The following is a 16,046-nucleotide window of genomic DNA, read 5'->3' on the forward strand; positions in this document are numbered from 1 at the left end:
CATATACTATGCAAATCATTTTTCTTTTTCATTTCAGTTGTATTTTTACTTTTCTTGAAGTAATAAAGCACAATACACTGGAAACATTGCGTGTTTTCTTCCATTTTCAATATTAAAATGGTGACATTTATAATTTTTCCAAAATTCATAATTTTTATAGTTTTATTTAAAATGCATGCTGATATGACAGCTATTACAATGCAATCTAAACAAATAATTTCAAATTAAGTTAAAGACAATTAAGCACTACTAGAGCCATTGTACTGAAAAAATTAAATGAACATTTTGGCCATCCCAATACATTTAATCAAAGAGATTTTGATCCCATAGAAATTTTGTCTGCTTGCTTAATATCATTGGAATTTTCTAATATTTCTTTACAAAGGTCGTGCGACCAAGTTTCCATCCTCTGTACATTCTCTTAGGGAAGCTCAGAGCTTTTCAAATGAGTGAGCAGTTCATGTATGAGTGGTAATGGGAGTGCCAAAGGATGTAATAAGAATTAGGCCTACTGGGTTTTTCTTAAATGGGTTGAGCTAGAATGCGAATCTGGTTTTAAAAAGAAGTTAGTCTTTTAAGAACTTAATGATCTTTCTCTTTATGTCTGAACAGTAGAGCTTGAAGGTGGCTCTCCGGTGGGCTATGAAAGGCAGGGCAGGCTTTCAGCTGATTACCAATGTCATTCAACCTGAACTTTCTTCATGCCATATCATTCTTGTTACTGATGGAACTATGTTTCTCTCCCTCTCTCTCTGCCTGTTCATTTTAACTATATTACATATGACAGGGATAATTAACAAGCATCCATTTCAAAACAATCTGGGACATGATACATATAAATAACTTATCATAGTTAATGTTGATAGAACTATGGGATAAGGTGGTTTAGATATACAAGAAAGGTAGGTTAGACTTTGCCTTCTTCTGAGTTTAGCTACTCTAGCAATAGACTAAGAGGTAGGTAGACTCATGGCTGAGGATAATGTAGACTACTAATTTGAAAATAAAAATACTATAAAATTAATTTAAATACAAACAAGAAATTTGCCTCAATTGAGAGCTAGTGGAATTAATGAAACTTGAAAACTTTTTATAAATCATGATTAAACAGTGTTCCTAGGCAGATCATTTGCAGGATATGATTTAGAAATGAAGCACAATAAGATATCATCAAATTTTTTCTTAATTTCTACCACAAATGGAAGGCTGCAAAGATAAAAATCAAATTGACAGAAGAGAACCCTGCACTAATGTTTTGCTTTTTTTTCAAATTCCTGGTTCGTTTCACTATGTACTACCTGGAAATGGAAGTATCTAGAACTACTGAGAAAACCACGTCAGATCATCTTTAGTTGCAACAAATGGTAAACATTTATAGAATTATGTATTTGTAAAATATATTTAATTTTGGAAAAACATGATGTAATTCAGAGGTAATTACTGGAATCCAGTCACTTCTATCAATCATTTAACAATAAATTTTCCAATTTTAAATAATATATAGTATGTACCAGGTACTGCCCACAAACTTGAAGATGTTATTATAATAACAGAGAAGTCATTCCTGCCTTCCAATTGTTTATGGTTTAGAAGGAAGAAGACACATTGGACAAATAATTATGAAGGTGATGAGTTAATTTGGAGGCCAGTGTGGCTAAAATAGTTTATAGAAAGGGAATGTAACTTAGACAAGGATACAGGGAAGACTCTAGTCAAGAAATAACATTTAAATGAATGCATACAAGATGAGCATATGTAGTCAAAGACATAGGAGAGTATCTTAGGCTAAGAAAAAAACATGTAAAAATACTTGAGAAAGCATACTGTAATTACAGAAAATAAATATTCTATAAGGCTAGAGCAGAGATAATTCAGGGAAATGTTGCAAAATAGGTTGGATAGATTGGCCATGGATTTGGAATTTTATCAGATTAGCAAGAAACTGTGGAAGAGTTTTAGGCCAGGATAGGTTTAAGCACAGTTAGATTAGCTTTATTTTTTATTTTTAAATATATTTTATTGATTATGCTATTACAGTTGTCCCATCCCCCCTTTAATCCCCTTCACCCTGCACCCCCCCATCAGCATTTCCCCCACTCCTTGGTTCATGTCCATGGGTTGTATATACAAATTCTTTGGATTCTATATTTCCTATACCATTCTTAACCTCCCCTTATTTATTTTGTACCCATCACTTATGCTTTTTTATTCCTTGCACCTTTTTCCCCATTCTCCCCCAACTAACTCCCCACTGATAATTCTCCATGTGATCTCCATTTCTGTACTTCTGTTCCTGTTCTAGTTGTTTCCTTAGTTTGTTTTTGTTTTTGCTTTTTTTTTAGCTTCAGTTGTTGATAGTTGTGAGTTTGTTGCCAGTTTACTGTTCATAGTTTTGATTATCTTCTTTTTCTTAGATAAGTCCCTTTAACATTTCATCTAATAAGGGCTTAGTAATGATGAAGTCCTTTAACTTGACCTTATCTGGGGAGCACTTTATCTGCGCTCCCATTCTAAATGATAGCTTTGCTGGATAGAATATTAGATGTAGGTCTTTGTCTTGTATGACTTTGAATACTTATTGCCAGCCCCTTCTTTCCTGTAAGGTTTCTTTTAAGAAATCAGCTGGCAGTCTTATGGGAACTCCTTTGTGAGTAGCTACTTCTTTTTCTCTTGCTGCTTTTAAGATTCTCTCCTTATCTATAATCTTGAGTAATGTAATTATGACGTGCCTTGGTGTGTGCTTCCTTGGGTCCAACTTTTTGGGGATTCTCTGAGCTTCCTGAAGTTACTGGATGTCTATTTCCTTTGCCAGACTGGGGAAATACTCCTTCATTATTTTTTCAAATAGGTTTTCCATTTCTTGCTCTTGCTCTTTTCCTTTTGGCATTGCTATGATTCAGGTGTTGCAACATTTAAAGTTTTCCTGGAGGTTCCTAAGCCTCTCCTCATTTTTTGAATTCTTGTTTCTTCATTCTGTTCTAGTTGAATGTTTATTTCTTCCTTCTGGTCCAAACCATTGATTCAAATCCCTGTTTCTTTCCCATCACTGTTGGTTCCCTGTACATCTTCTTTATTTCACTCTTCATAAGCTTCACTTTTTTCTCTGTTTTGTGACCATACTCAACTATTTCTGTGAACATCCTGATTACCAGTGTTTTGAACTATGCATCTGATAGGTTGTCTATCTCTTTATCACTTAGTTGTATTTTTTCTGGAGCTTTGATCTATTCTGTCATTTTGGACATGTTTTTTTTTTCTCTATGTGCCTGTTACATAGCAAGGGGTGGAGTCTTAGGTACTCACCAGGTGGGGTAACCTACATCACTATGTTGTGATGCTGTATGTGGGGAAGGGATCCCAGAGGGAACAATGGCACTTGCTCTGCTCTCTGCTGGATTTCAGTCACTTCCCCTGCTTCCAACAAGCAAAGTGGGCCCTTCTGGTGCTGATTTCCATGTGGGTTGGCTTGTGTATGTTCTGGGACTCTGTGGGTCTCTCCAACAAACTCTCCTGTGAGGCTAGGAGTTTCTCCCACTGCTATGTCATCCCCCACAAGTGTTTTCAACCACTGGTTTGAGGCTTTATTTCCCCACACTAGGACCCTGGGTTGTGCAGTCCATCCCATTTCCCAGTTGTTTCTTCCGGTTTATATGAGTGCAAATGTGGGACCGACAGCTCCACCAGCCACCAACTCGCTGGGTCTGCCAGCTGCTGCCTTGTACACCGCAGTCCTCCAGCTGCTGGCTTGCCTGGAGTCCTCTCTGCCCTAGCTGCCTGACTCTGCCCCTCCTACCAGTGTGGATGAATGTGTCTTCTTTAACTCCTTGGTTGTCAGACTTCCATACAGTTCGATTTTCTATCCATTCTGATTGTTTTCTTGTTTTTATATTATTGTTGTCCTTCTTTTGGTTGTGCAAGTAGGCACAGTGTGTCTACCTATGCCTCCATCTTGACAAGAACTCCCTATTCTTAAAATAAAATTTTAAAACAACAAAAAAATCTAATCTATCTGATAGTTTTGATCTTGTCATTTCAAACACTATAGAATAACAAAACAGTTTTTGCTTTACTCTCTTTTTAAAGATACATTTTTTTGTCTATTGGTCCTTATTTTCTTTCTGCCATTGGAATTAATATTCCTCCCTCTAATTCAGATTAGTTTCTAATATTATATCACAGTGTTTTTCCCATCTTCTTTTTATATTTCTTTAGTTAAAGAATAAATATCTTTCCCATGGTTGCATGGCTCAGTTGGTTGGAGTGCTGTCCTGTACACCAAAGGCTGCTGGTTGAGTTCCCAGCCAGGGTACATATCTAGGTTGTGTGGCATGTTGGGGAGGCAACTGATTGATGTTTCTCTCTCACATCAATGTTTCTATTTCTTGCTCTCCCCCTCCTTTTCTCCCTTCCTCTTTCTCTCTAAAATCAATAAACATATCCTCTGGTGAGGATTAACAACAACAAAAAAGAATAGGTGCCTTTGCTGAAAGATCTTATACTGAGAAACGCAGACTTGGGTTTCACTTGAAAAACACAATACTCAGTTCCCTAGCAAGTTAGCAACTACATAGAAGCAGGAAGTAAAATTGTGAATTTAAGGACACATTTTACTTTCAACACTTATTTCCTGTAATATCACTCATAGTTTAAAATATTATGCAGAATAGCAACAGTGGCAGACCTGGCTGTGAGTGTGTCAATAATCACAAGCAAGCCTAACAGATCAGAGTGTGATTGCTTCTGCCCATTCTGGGAATGTGAACCTTAACCTTCACATAAATCCCCAAGTCAGCTTCTGAGTACCATATCAGTAGCTTTTTCAGACCAGTTAATTAATTGGTCTGAATTAACCAATAAATGGTTAATTAATCAGTTATATTAATTGTTAAACTTTAACTTTCATAGGAGAGTGATACTATTCTTTCTTGTTTTTCTAATTTCTTAATTTTTTTTCAGAACTTATGGTTCTGGAAAATATAAATTTTCTGAGGAATGTGAGGAAAAAGTTTTTAGAAACCTACATTCACATTATGATATGCTATTTTATTAAAAACTTTGTAGTTTGAAATAATTATTTAGATGGGAGGTTTTTCCTGTATAATGATCATTCATTTCAACTATTCTGAAATAAAGTGAAGATCTATGTTCTTTTGGATGTAACTATGTATCTGTTATACCTAATATTTTATTTTCTCTCTAAGTTACACCTTGCTTTTAATAAATAAAGCAACTTTATGCCTCCATCTTAAATAACTCAGATATTTTCAAAGGTTTAATCCAATATTTTATGTTCACATTTTGTTAGTCATTTAAAATGGAAGGCAAAACAAAGAGCTTCCCAGACAAAAGAAGGCTAAAAAAGAAAAACTCCACCAAAGGAGTGCTGTTAGAGATGCTATAGGTCTGCTATAAAAAAGACAAGAAAGAGACAGAGAGAAACACAGTTATGGGAAAAATGGCAATGAATATATATCTATCAATAATATCCTTAAATGCAAATGGATTAAATGCTCCAATAGACATAGGGTAGCTGAATGGATAAGAAACATGGCATGCATATATGCTGCCTACAAGAGACCCACCTCAGAACAAAAGGCCTACAAAGTTTGAAAGGGAAAGGATGGAAAAAATATTCTAAACAAACATAGACAAAAGAAAGCTGGCATACACATACTTATATCAGACAAAATAAACTTCAAAACAAAAGCCATAAAGAGGAACAAAGAAGATCACTACATATTTTTGCTGACTTTATGTTTTTACTTTTTTTATTGATGTTTGAATAGAGTTATCTCCGTTTTCCCACCACCACTTTCTCCCAACCTAAGCATGCCCACCTCCTATCCTGACTACATAATTTTAAAGGAATAGTCCATCAGTAGGATGTTATCCTTGTAAACATACATGCACCAAATAGGAGCACCTAAATATATAAAGAAAATCTTGGAGGACTATTGTTAAATCAAGAAAGATATTGACAATAACACAGTCATTGTAGGGGATTTTAACACTCCACTGCCAAGAATGGATACATCTTCCAAACAAAGAATCAACAAGGACACTTTGGTACTGAACAGCACTCTAGGTCAAATGGACTTAATTGATATATAAAGAATTTTTCATCACCAAGAAGCAAAATACACATTCTTTTCAAATGCACATGCAACAATTTAAAAAATAGACCACATAGTAGGACACAAAACAAACCTCAACAAATTCAAGAAAATTGACATTTTATTGAGCATGTGCTCAGATCACAACAGATTAAAACTAGAAATAAACCCAAAGGAATAAACTGAAAAACATTCAAATACATAAAGACTAAATAACATTTTTAAAATAATGAATGGGTCAATAATTAGATCAAGAGAGAAATAAAAAAAGTATATGGAAACAAATGAAAATGAACACACACCAATGCAAAACCTATGGGAACAGTGAAGGCAGTCCTGAAAGGGAAGTTCATAGCAACACAAGCCTACCTAAAGAAGATAAAAAAATATTAAATAAACAACCTAACCTTACTTCTAAAAGAAGTAAAATAACAAAAACAAACAAAACCCAGAGCATGTATGTAGAAGGAAAGAAACAATCAAGATCAGAGCAGAATTAAATGACATAGAGACAAAAGAACAATGCAAGACATCAATATATCTAGAAGCTGGTTCTTTGAAAAGATAAAGAAAATTTATAAACCCAGACTCATTAAAAAAAAGAGAAGACCCAAATAAATAAAATGAGAAATGAAAGAGGAGAAGTTACAACCAATGCCACAGAAATAGAAAGGATTGTAAGAAACTACCATGAACAACTATATGCCAAGAACTTTGAAAACCTGTTTGAAATGGACTGATTTCTAGAAATATACAATTTGCAAAAACTGAAGAGGCAGAAAACCTGAATAGACATATAAAAGCCAGTACAATTGAAGCAATAATCAAGAACCTTCTGGCACACAAAAGCCTTGGGCCGGTGGCTTCACAGGTGAATTTTACCAACCATTTAAGGAAGGACTAACTCCCATCCTTCTCAAACCATTCCAAAATATTCAAGAGGAAAGACTCCCAAACTTTTTTACAAGGCCAGTATCATCCTACTTCCAAAACCAGGAAAAGACACAACAAAGGAAGAAAACTATAGGCCAAAATCACTGATAACATAGATGCTAAAATCCTCAACAAAATACTGGCAATCTGGATTCAGAAATCATTAAAAATATCATATACCATGATTAACTGGGATTCATCACAAGTATGATAGGGCGGTACAATATTTGCAAACCAATAAACATACTATACCACATAAACAAAATGAAGGACAAAAATCACATGATCATATCCCTAGATATTGAAAAAAAATTTGATAGAATCTGGCACCCATTTATTTAAAAAAAGCACTCAGCAAAGTGTGAATAGAGGGAGCAAACCTCAACATAATAAAGGACAAATATAAGAAATCTATAGCCAACATTATACTCAATAGGCAAAAACTAAAATCTTCCCCCTTATGATAAGGCACAGACAAGGGTCTCCACTCTCATCACTTCTATGTGACATAGTACTAGAAGTTCTGTCCACAGTGATCAAATAAGAAAAAGAAATAAAAAGCATCCAAATTGGAAAGGAGAAAGTAAAACTGTCATTATATGCAGAAGACATAATAGTTTACATAGAAAACCCTATGGCCTCTACCTAAAAACCATTCAAACTAATAAGTGAATTTGGCAAAATAGCAGGATACAAAGTCAATATTAAAAAATTAATGGCATTTTTGTGTATCAATAATGAAATATAAGAGAGAGAAACTAGGGAAAAATTCCATTTGCTATAGCAATAAGGAAAATAAAGTATCTAAGAATAAATTTAACCAAGGAAGTCAAAAATCTGTACTTGGAAAATTACAGGACACTGAAAAAAATTAATGAAGATACAAATAAATGGAAGCATATACCATATTCATTGATTGGAAGAATTAACATTATCAAAAAGTCCATACTACCCAATGGAATCTATAGATTAAACACAATTCCTATTAAAATACCAATGGTATATTTAAAACACATTGAAAAAATATTTCAAAAATTTATATGGAATCAAAAAAGACCCTGAATAGTCTCAGCAATCTTGAGAAAGATAAATGAAGTAGGAAGGATCACAATACCTGATATCAAACTACACTATAAGGCCATTGTAATCAAAACAGTCTTTCTGGTATTGGTATAAGAACAGATACATAGATTGATGAAACAGAATAGAGAACCCAGAAATAAACCCAAATCTCTATGGTCAATTAATATTTGACAAAGGGAACATGAGAATACAATGGAGTAAAGGTAGCCTCTTCAATAAATGATGTTGGGAAAATTGGGCTGGTACATGCAAAAAAAATGACCAACATGACCTACATGACCAACATACACCATACACCAGAATAAACTCAAATTGGATAAAAAACTTAAATAAAAATGGTGATACCATAAAAGACCTGAAGGAAAACAGGCAGTAAAATTTCATATATCCCACATAGCAATACTTTTGCCAATATATCTCCTAGGCAAGGGAAATAAAAGAAAAAATAAACAAATGGGACTACAACAAACTTAAAAGCTTCTGCATGACTGAAGACAACATCAGCAAAGCGAAAATAGATCTCACTGTATGGAATAACATATTTGCCAATGATACATCAGACAAGGGTTTGATTTCCAAAACATAAAGAACTCATATGACCCAACACCAGGAGGACAAAAAATCCAATTAAAAAAAAATGAGCAAGGGATCTGAATAGGCACTTCTCCAAGGAGGACATTCAGATGGCCCAGAGACATATGAAAAGATGTTCAACATCACTAGCCATCAGAGAGATGTAAATTAAAACCATATTGAGATATCACCTCGGACTGGTCAGAATGGTCATTATTAACAAACCAACAAACACCAAGTGCTGGTGAGGATGTGTATAAAAGGGAACCCTAGTGCACTGTTGGTGAGAATGCAGACTGGTGCAGACAAAAATCATTATGGAATTTCCTCAGAAAACTAAAAATGGAACTGCCTTTTTACTCAGTGGTTCCACTACAGAAATATACCCTAATATACCTGAATTACCAGTTCAAAAGAACATATTCATCCCTATGTTCATAGCAGCATTATTTACAAACAGCCAAGCACTAGAAACAGCCTATGTGCCCATCAGTAAATGAGTGGATCAAAAAACCTGGCACATTCGCACAGTGGAATACTATGCAGCAGAAATAAAGAAGGAACTCCTACTTTTTGCAACAGCATGTATTAAACTGGATAATATTATGCTAAGTGAAATAAGCCCGTCAATGAAAGACAAATACCATATGATCTCATATATAAGAAGAATCTAATGAACAAAGTAATGAACAACACAGAACCACAGGCTTGGAAACATGGAACAGACTTAAAGAAACCAGAGGGAAGGGGGGAAGGAGACAATGGTGGAAAGAAGAGGAAGGGACTAGACAACAAACATGTATGAATGACCCATGGACATGGGCAACAGTGTGGCAGTTTACTCTGGGAGTGGATGGTGTGATGGGCAGATGAGGACAAAGGAGGATGATGTGGGACAACTTTAATAGAATAACAATAAAAAGTGATTTAATAAAAAAGAGAGAGACAAGATAGAAATAGAGAAGGTAATTATTTTTTTTAAATAAGAAAATAATAAGTAACATTGTCACTTAGCTTTGTGAGGGGTTGTCCCTTTCCAAAAGAGGGATTTTAAATCTCTTCCAGGATTGCAGTTCCATCTTTCCATTGCAGTATCAATGACTTAAGCAGATTGAGTCTTCCTTGGGTGATGCCCACTTTATCCATGTATGGTGGATTCAAGGCCTGATTCCCATGAGCATGAGCTTTAGAGAAAACTGTTTGTCAGCAGGATGTCACAGGGACTGGTCAATTCATTGACTAACTGCTGCTCAGGACTTTGAGTCTTCCAGGACTTGATTAAGACTCAGTCTCTGAGCTGGAACACACATAAGTGCTCATCAGATAGGTAGATAGACCTGCAATGAGCAAAATTCTTAGTTTGCCCTCAATATTGTACCCATTATTTAATTTTTGATTCATGTTCTAAATCTAAAAGTATGTTTCTAAAAAAGAAACTTATAAATGTCTCCCATAAAATATTCATCAAAGGAAGGCTTTTTGGCAAAATGGAGGTGTTATAGAGAGAAAGACAAGGTTGAATAAATCCCAGTTGTACGAATTTCTGTGATACTGGTTGAATTTTCTCTAAGGCTTCCTTTTAAGGGGGTGTCACTGCTCTGTGGAATGCATGCCCCTTCTTTTACCTTAATATTTAAAGGTTGGATGTTAACTGATCTACTTGGGATTCCATGAGTCCAAATAGCTCAGTTGGCCTGCTGGTAGATCTTAGATGGGAATAGTTCACCTTCAGGTTATTCTAGGAAAGTCTGGAGGACCTGGGACTGAGGAGTATGTTATGGCAGGAATCCTAAACATATTTGCTGCTTCTCAAGGGAAAAAAGTTATTTGTGCATGCAATTTACAAAGTAAATCTTGGCCCAACAATGGAATTGTGCAGTCTAGCACATAGAGAAAACTATACATAGGTTTTTGACCCCCAAGCTGGCATTCTAGAGTTTTGAAGGAACACCTGTTTTTGTAATTGTCCAGTTATTCCAGTAACTGACACTAGAGCTGAACATCTCTTGGTTAGTTTTGTATTTAGCACTGAGTTTGTAGCTCCTGTATCTACAAGGAAGTCAGTTAGCTTGTTCCCCATTGTCAATTTTACTTAGGGGTCCTGTGGGGAAGTAATAATAGGTCAGAAATTGTCTAGAAGAGCCTCATATGTCAGTAGATTTATCATTCCTTTCTAAAAGTTCTTGGTGAGGATTTCTGTACTTCTTATTTTTCTTTATGAGTCCCAGGCAGTCCTTCCTCCAGTGGCCTTCCTCTTTGCAATAGGCACATTGATTGGTGCCTAGTGGGTCTTTCTATATTCCTTTTGGGTTACAACTTTTTTTCTGTTTTCCCACACTGTGCCTAAGAAAATGGTGGTCTGCTTTAATTTCTTTGCTTCCCCAGCATGGTAAACTTTAAAGGCTCTCTCTGCCAGCTAGGAAGGATTCATTGCTAATGCCCCATGTAAACACTGGAGATTCCTTTTGATATCCAGATCACTTAGCCCAATAAAAATCACCTTTACCATCTGGACATATTCTCATGTCTGTGGGTCAGCAGCAGTGTACTTTCAATATGTCTGACATATCCTTTCTAAAAATTCAGAAGGATTTTCATTTGGTTTATGTTGAATGGCCTCTATCATATTCAGGTTCTTTTGATTAAGCACCCCTTTCTTAAGCCCTGCCAATATGCACCTTTTGTAAAGTTGTAGGAAGGTTAGCTCCCCACCATTTGGGTTCCAGTTGGGCTCTATCAAAGGTATCACCCAGCTGGGTTTAGGGTTGCATTGGAATTCTCTTGACTGAGATGATGAGCCTTTTAGGCCATAAGCCTTATCTATAGTTAGCTGCCTTTTATCTGCCATTAGCAGGATGTTATGGAGAGCTTGTATGTCTGTCCATTTTGGATGGTGAATGACAAAAATGGAGATGATAAGATCTGCCATTTTCTTAGGATCCTCCTTATATGAGGGGTTAGAATTCTTCCAATTCAGTACATTTGAAGTAGAAAATGGAGTACAGCCTTTCCAGTTTTTACCATTTATATGGCATTGAATCAAAGGGAATTATCCTGCTCAGGGTGGAGTGTTCCCTAGACAAAATGGGTGTCCTGCTGGGTCTTCGAGGTGGAGACCATTCTTCATCATACAGGGATGGGGCTGTCTTCCCTCTTGGCCTTATTTAAGGGATATCTAGCAGTAGGGTTGGTAGTAGAAAAAAATCTTTCCTCTTGCTAATCTTGCATCCCCTAGGTTCAGGGCATTAAAGGGTCTCATCTCCTCATTTTTTTATTATTGTGTCTTCCTATCAGAAAGGATTTTGAAGTCCATTCCCTTCTCTGTTTCTTTAGTTTATTTTTTCCTTTTCTTTGCCAAATTCTTATCTTATAAAGTCATTATTGCCTAGACATAAGGGATTTGTCCTATTCCCCTGAACTTCAGCCAAACAATTCTAACTGTATGATAGTGCAATAATTTAGGGAGTGAGTTAGGGGCCATTTTTCCCCTGGTCTAAAGTATACATAGACCAAGCAATGTTATAACAGAAAACTAATTCCTTCTTAATCATTGGATTGTAGTTATATATGGACCAATCTGCTAAAATTTAGCCCAGTGGGCTCTGTTTAGGAGTTAAAACAGAGCAACAACCCCTGATGACATAAAAGTACAAATGCAAAACCCTAACCATAGAAAGACCCCATACAAAGTAGGAACATATAAACACAACTTAGTTCCACAATTCCATTATTCAAAATGAATGCTCACACACAAATCTTAGCATCTTATCACCTGCCAAGTGATACCACAAGTGGTCCTGACCATACCCAAATGTCACAAAGCCCAAGTGGCAAGGATAGAGGACCCTATATGTGCTGCCAGTTGATTTACCAAAATTTGGAGTCTGTCTTTTTTCCATGAACCCATTTTTTCTCACTAGCCAAACATCTAGGTGGCTGATGCCTTGAGAAAGAATGCAGGGAAATTTGCCAAGGAAAGCTCTTGGAAGCTTCTGGGAAGTCCCCACAGTCCTGTTCCCAGGGGGTGCCAGCCACAGGCATCTGGGACTCCAGTTCTCTGGGACTAATTGAAGTCCACACTGTCCCATCCAGGTCACCAAAAACTGTAACCAAAAAATACAGTTTCAGCTGCCTGCCACAACAAAGTCCAAACTCATGAAACAGGTGCTGGTGGAAAAGGAAAGAGGTTTATTCATGTGGCTCAACCTGGGAGAATGGTGAACTCCCATCTTAAAGACCATCTCAATCTTTTCTGCTCATGCCTGCAGTTCTTATAGAGATAGGGAGGGAAGGGCTCTTTTTCTATCCAATTAACTTGCTAGCTTTTGGTGTGCTTGGAGCTCTATCCACTTGTCTGTCTAGATTTTGGTGCCTCTTCCCTTGTCCATTCATCTCTTAGCTTTTGTTGTGTTTGGTTTAAGAACCTTCCCCTGTACCATCTTGGCTAATGAGGTAAATACCCTAGAGCTCTGACTGCGTATCTATGGTAACAAACTGATAATTTTTTGTTTCCCTTATTTTTGCCATTATTTGGCATTCAGTTTTAAGTCATCAATTAAATGGTAAATGAGACATAAATGTTGGAATTTACCATTTCAGAAGTCACTCTTCCTATCATTTTTGTTCACCTCTTGCCTTATTTGGTGTCATAACTCACTAGTTTATCATTATTCACAGATACCACACTGTTGATAAATCTTTTAACAGATCTCTTGGTTCAGGCCTTTTAAAATCCCTTACTGCAGTAATTAAATTGAGGTTCCAGGTTATATGAGAGGTCATTAACTTCTATGTGATTTAAAGTAAAATTACAAATAACTTCCTTAAGCATACTGAGGTATGCTGAGAAATGTGGCAAAATGTTTATCTAGTGTTTGTATAAAGGGCCTGTTGCAATGTGCTATTCCTGCTCTTCCCAGAAAAATGTGGTTTATTTCTCTATTCCCTTAGATCTAGATAAGACTTGTGATTTACAATGACCAAAGGAATGCAACAGAGGTAATATTATTAAGCTGGAAGAGGACTTGAAGCTTCCATTTTTGCCCTCTTGGATCCTTGCCACCATGTGAGAAATCCCAGTTGAGTCTGCTGCAGAGGCCATGGGAAAGAGAGCAGGGTGCTCTCTGCCCACAGCCCCAGCCAATGTGTGAGTAAACTTTATGCTATAAGCCAGCCTCCAGTAGAACTGCCAAGTAAATTCAAATTCATGAGAGACCTGTCAGCTTACCTCAGCTGAGATCAAATTGTCAACCTGAGGGTTGGGAGGAAATAAATGGTTGTTATTTTAAACATTAAGTTTTGGGGTAATTGTTACACAATAAGAGATCATTAATAATAGAATTTAGTAGTAAAAGATGCTGCTATATCAAAAATTGAAAACATGTAGGCTTTGATTTAGAAATAAGTAATAGTTCCAGCCTAGAAATACAGTTAAAAAAAGTTACCAAAAACAGAAAGAAAGAAAGAAAGAAAGAAAGAAAGAAAGAAAGGAAGGAAGGAAGGAAGGAAGGAAGGAAGGAAGGAAGGAAGGAAGGAAGGAAGGAAGGAAGAAAAGATAGATGTTAGTGGAGGCTGAAAATTTTGTGAGAAAAGTCTTATTAAAAGCTAAAAATGGGCAACTTAAGTTACTGAGTTGTAGAACAATTCTGTCCTGAGATAAATTGAATGTCAGAAAAGGTGTCTAATAAAACGAGCGGAGCTAGCTAAGGAGATTTTTAGGCAGAATGTTAAAAAGATTAGTTAAGTGTTTTTAGTTGCATGTGTTATGTTAACTGCATGAGAGAGACAAACTAAAAAAGGAAAATTTTCAGCTACAAGAAGAATTTAGAGGAAATGTTGTGCCTAAGAGTTGCTGAATTGAAAATTAAATATTTTTCATCCCCACTTTATCTAGTCTGCAAATGATTCTGATTGTAAGAAATACCTACTGGATAAGGACCAACTCAAGAGTATGGTTATGAGATAGATGCTTATGGACAACAGTGTTTTGTTTTTTGTTTTTTTTTTTTAGCATGCACAAAAATTATTTGGAGAGCTTGTTAAAACACATGATTTATACTCTTTCTTTAGAGATTCTCATTTAGTAGTTTTAAGGTGGACCCACAAATTCAATTTCTAGCAAGCTCTGAGGTAATGCTGCTGGTCTGGAGATCATCCCCTATAAAGCATTGACCTAGACAAATTTAAGCCCATGCCAATTAGATCTGCTAAGCTAGACAAAATGGCTTCTAAGATTCTTAAAGTTGCTTTCTGCCAAAAATAGAGAGAGATCAGTCTTGAGAGGAGTTATAGTTGTAGCTTTTGGGATATAGTATCAACCCCAGCAAGACTGAAAAGGAACTTAGAAAAATTGAGATGTCTTGGTGGAACTCTTATTGCTGGAGCTAAATGAGATAGAAACACTTAAATATGAAAAATGCCCTGGCTGCATGGCTCAGTTGGAGCATTATCCCATATATCAAAAAGTTGTGAGGTCCATCCCAGATCAGGGCACATACCTAGGTTGAAGGTTCAGTTCCGTATCAGGGTGAATATGACAAGCAACTGATTCATGTTTCCCTCTCTCATCAATGTTTCTCTCTAAAATTAATAAATATATCTTCTGGTAAAGATTTAAAAAAATAGAAGGAAGTCTCTGGACACCCTACTTCCTATGGGCAGGAAGTGACTGAGAAAATTTTGCAACTGGAAATGTAGATTATTGTTATTTTTAATAAAGATGGCATCTCAGAGGATGAAGCCCAAGATCACAGGAGAACAATTAAATTGGGAAACACTTTCAGGGAGTAGAACTGTTAACATTTGAGGAGCATTCTTCACCTCCAGAGAAGTGAGCCCTGGTTACATGTCTGTGTTGAGCCTGGCTGTGTTTCAGAATTTCTATAGGACAGCTTTCCTCTCCTTAACTCAACATTCCACATGTGTGGTCTACTGATACTTATCTTTTAGTTCACAATCTCTGGATAAAGGTAGAATGTATCTGAGAAACAGCACCTGAGCAGCTTCATTAATAGCTGACCTTGATGTAGGGCATAGATCCACAATTTAAGTTGAATGCTGTGTTGAAATGGGGTTTAAAGGGTCTCTGGGATTTTATACATATATTCCCTGTAAAAAATACATATATTTTACAGACTAAAGTAGTGTGAACAATTTAGAACAGATGGCAGGCTGGAGTAGATTGCAAAATATGACCAGAAGTTCCTCTGATCCCTACATATCACCTCCCATTCAAGGCTGTTTCTCCATCTCCTTTGGTTTGACCCAGGTTTATGAGTTCCTTAGACAAATAGAATGCAGAAGGAGTAATGTTTGGACAATTAAACTAAGTTTTCCAGAAACTAC

The sequence above is a fragment of the Phyllostomus hastatus genome, unplaced genomic scaffold, assembly GCF_019186645.2.
Source record: "Phyllostomus hastatus isolate PE091 unplaced genomic scaffold, TTU_PhHast_1.1 phas_contig_37, whole genome shotgun sequence".
Lineage (NCBI taxonomy): Eukaryota > Metazoa > Chordata > Mammalia > Chiroptera > Phyllostomidae > Phyllostomus > Phyllostomus hastatus.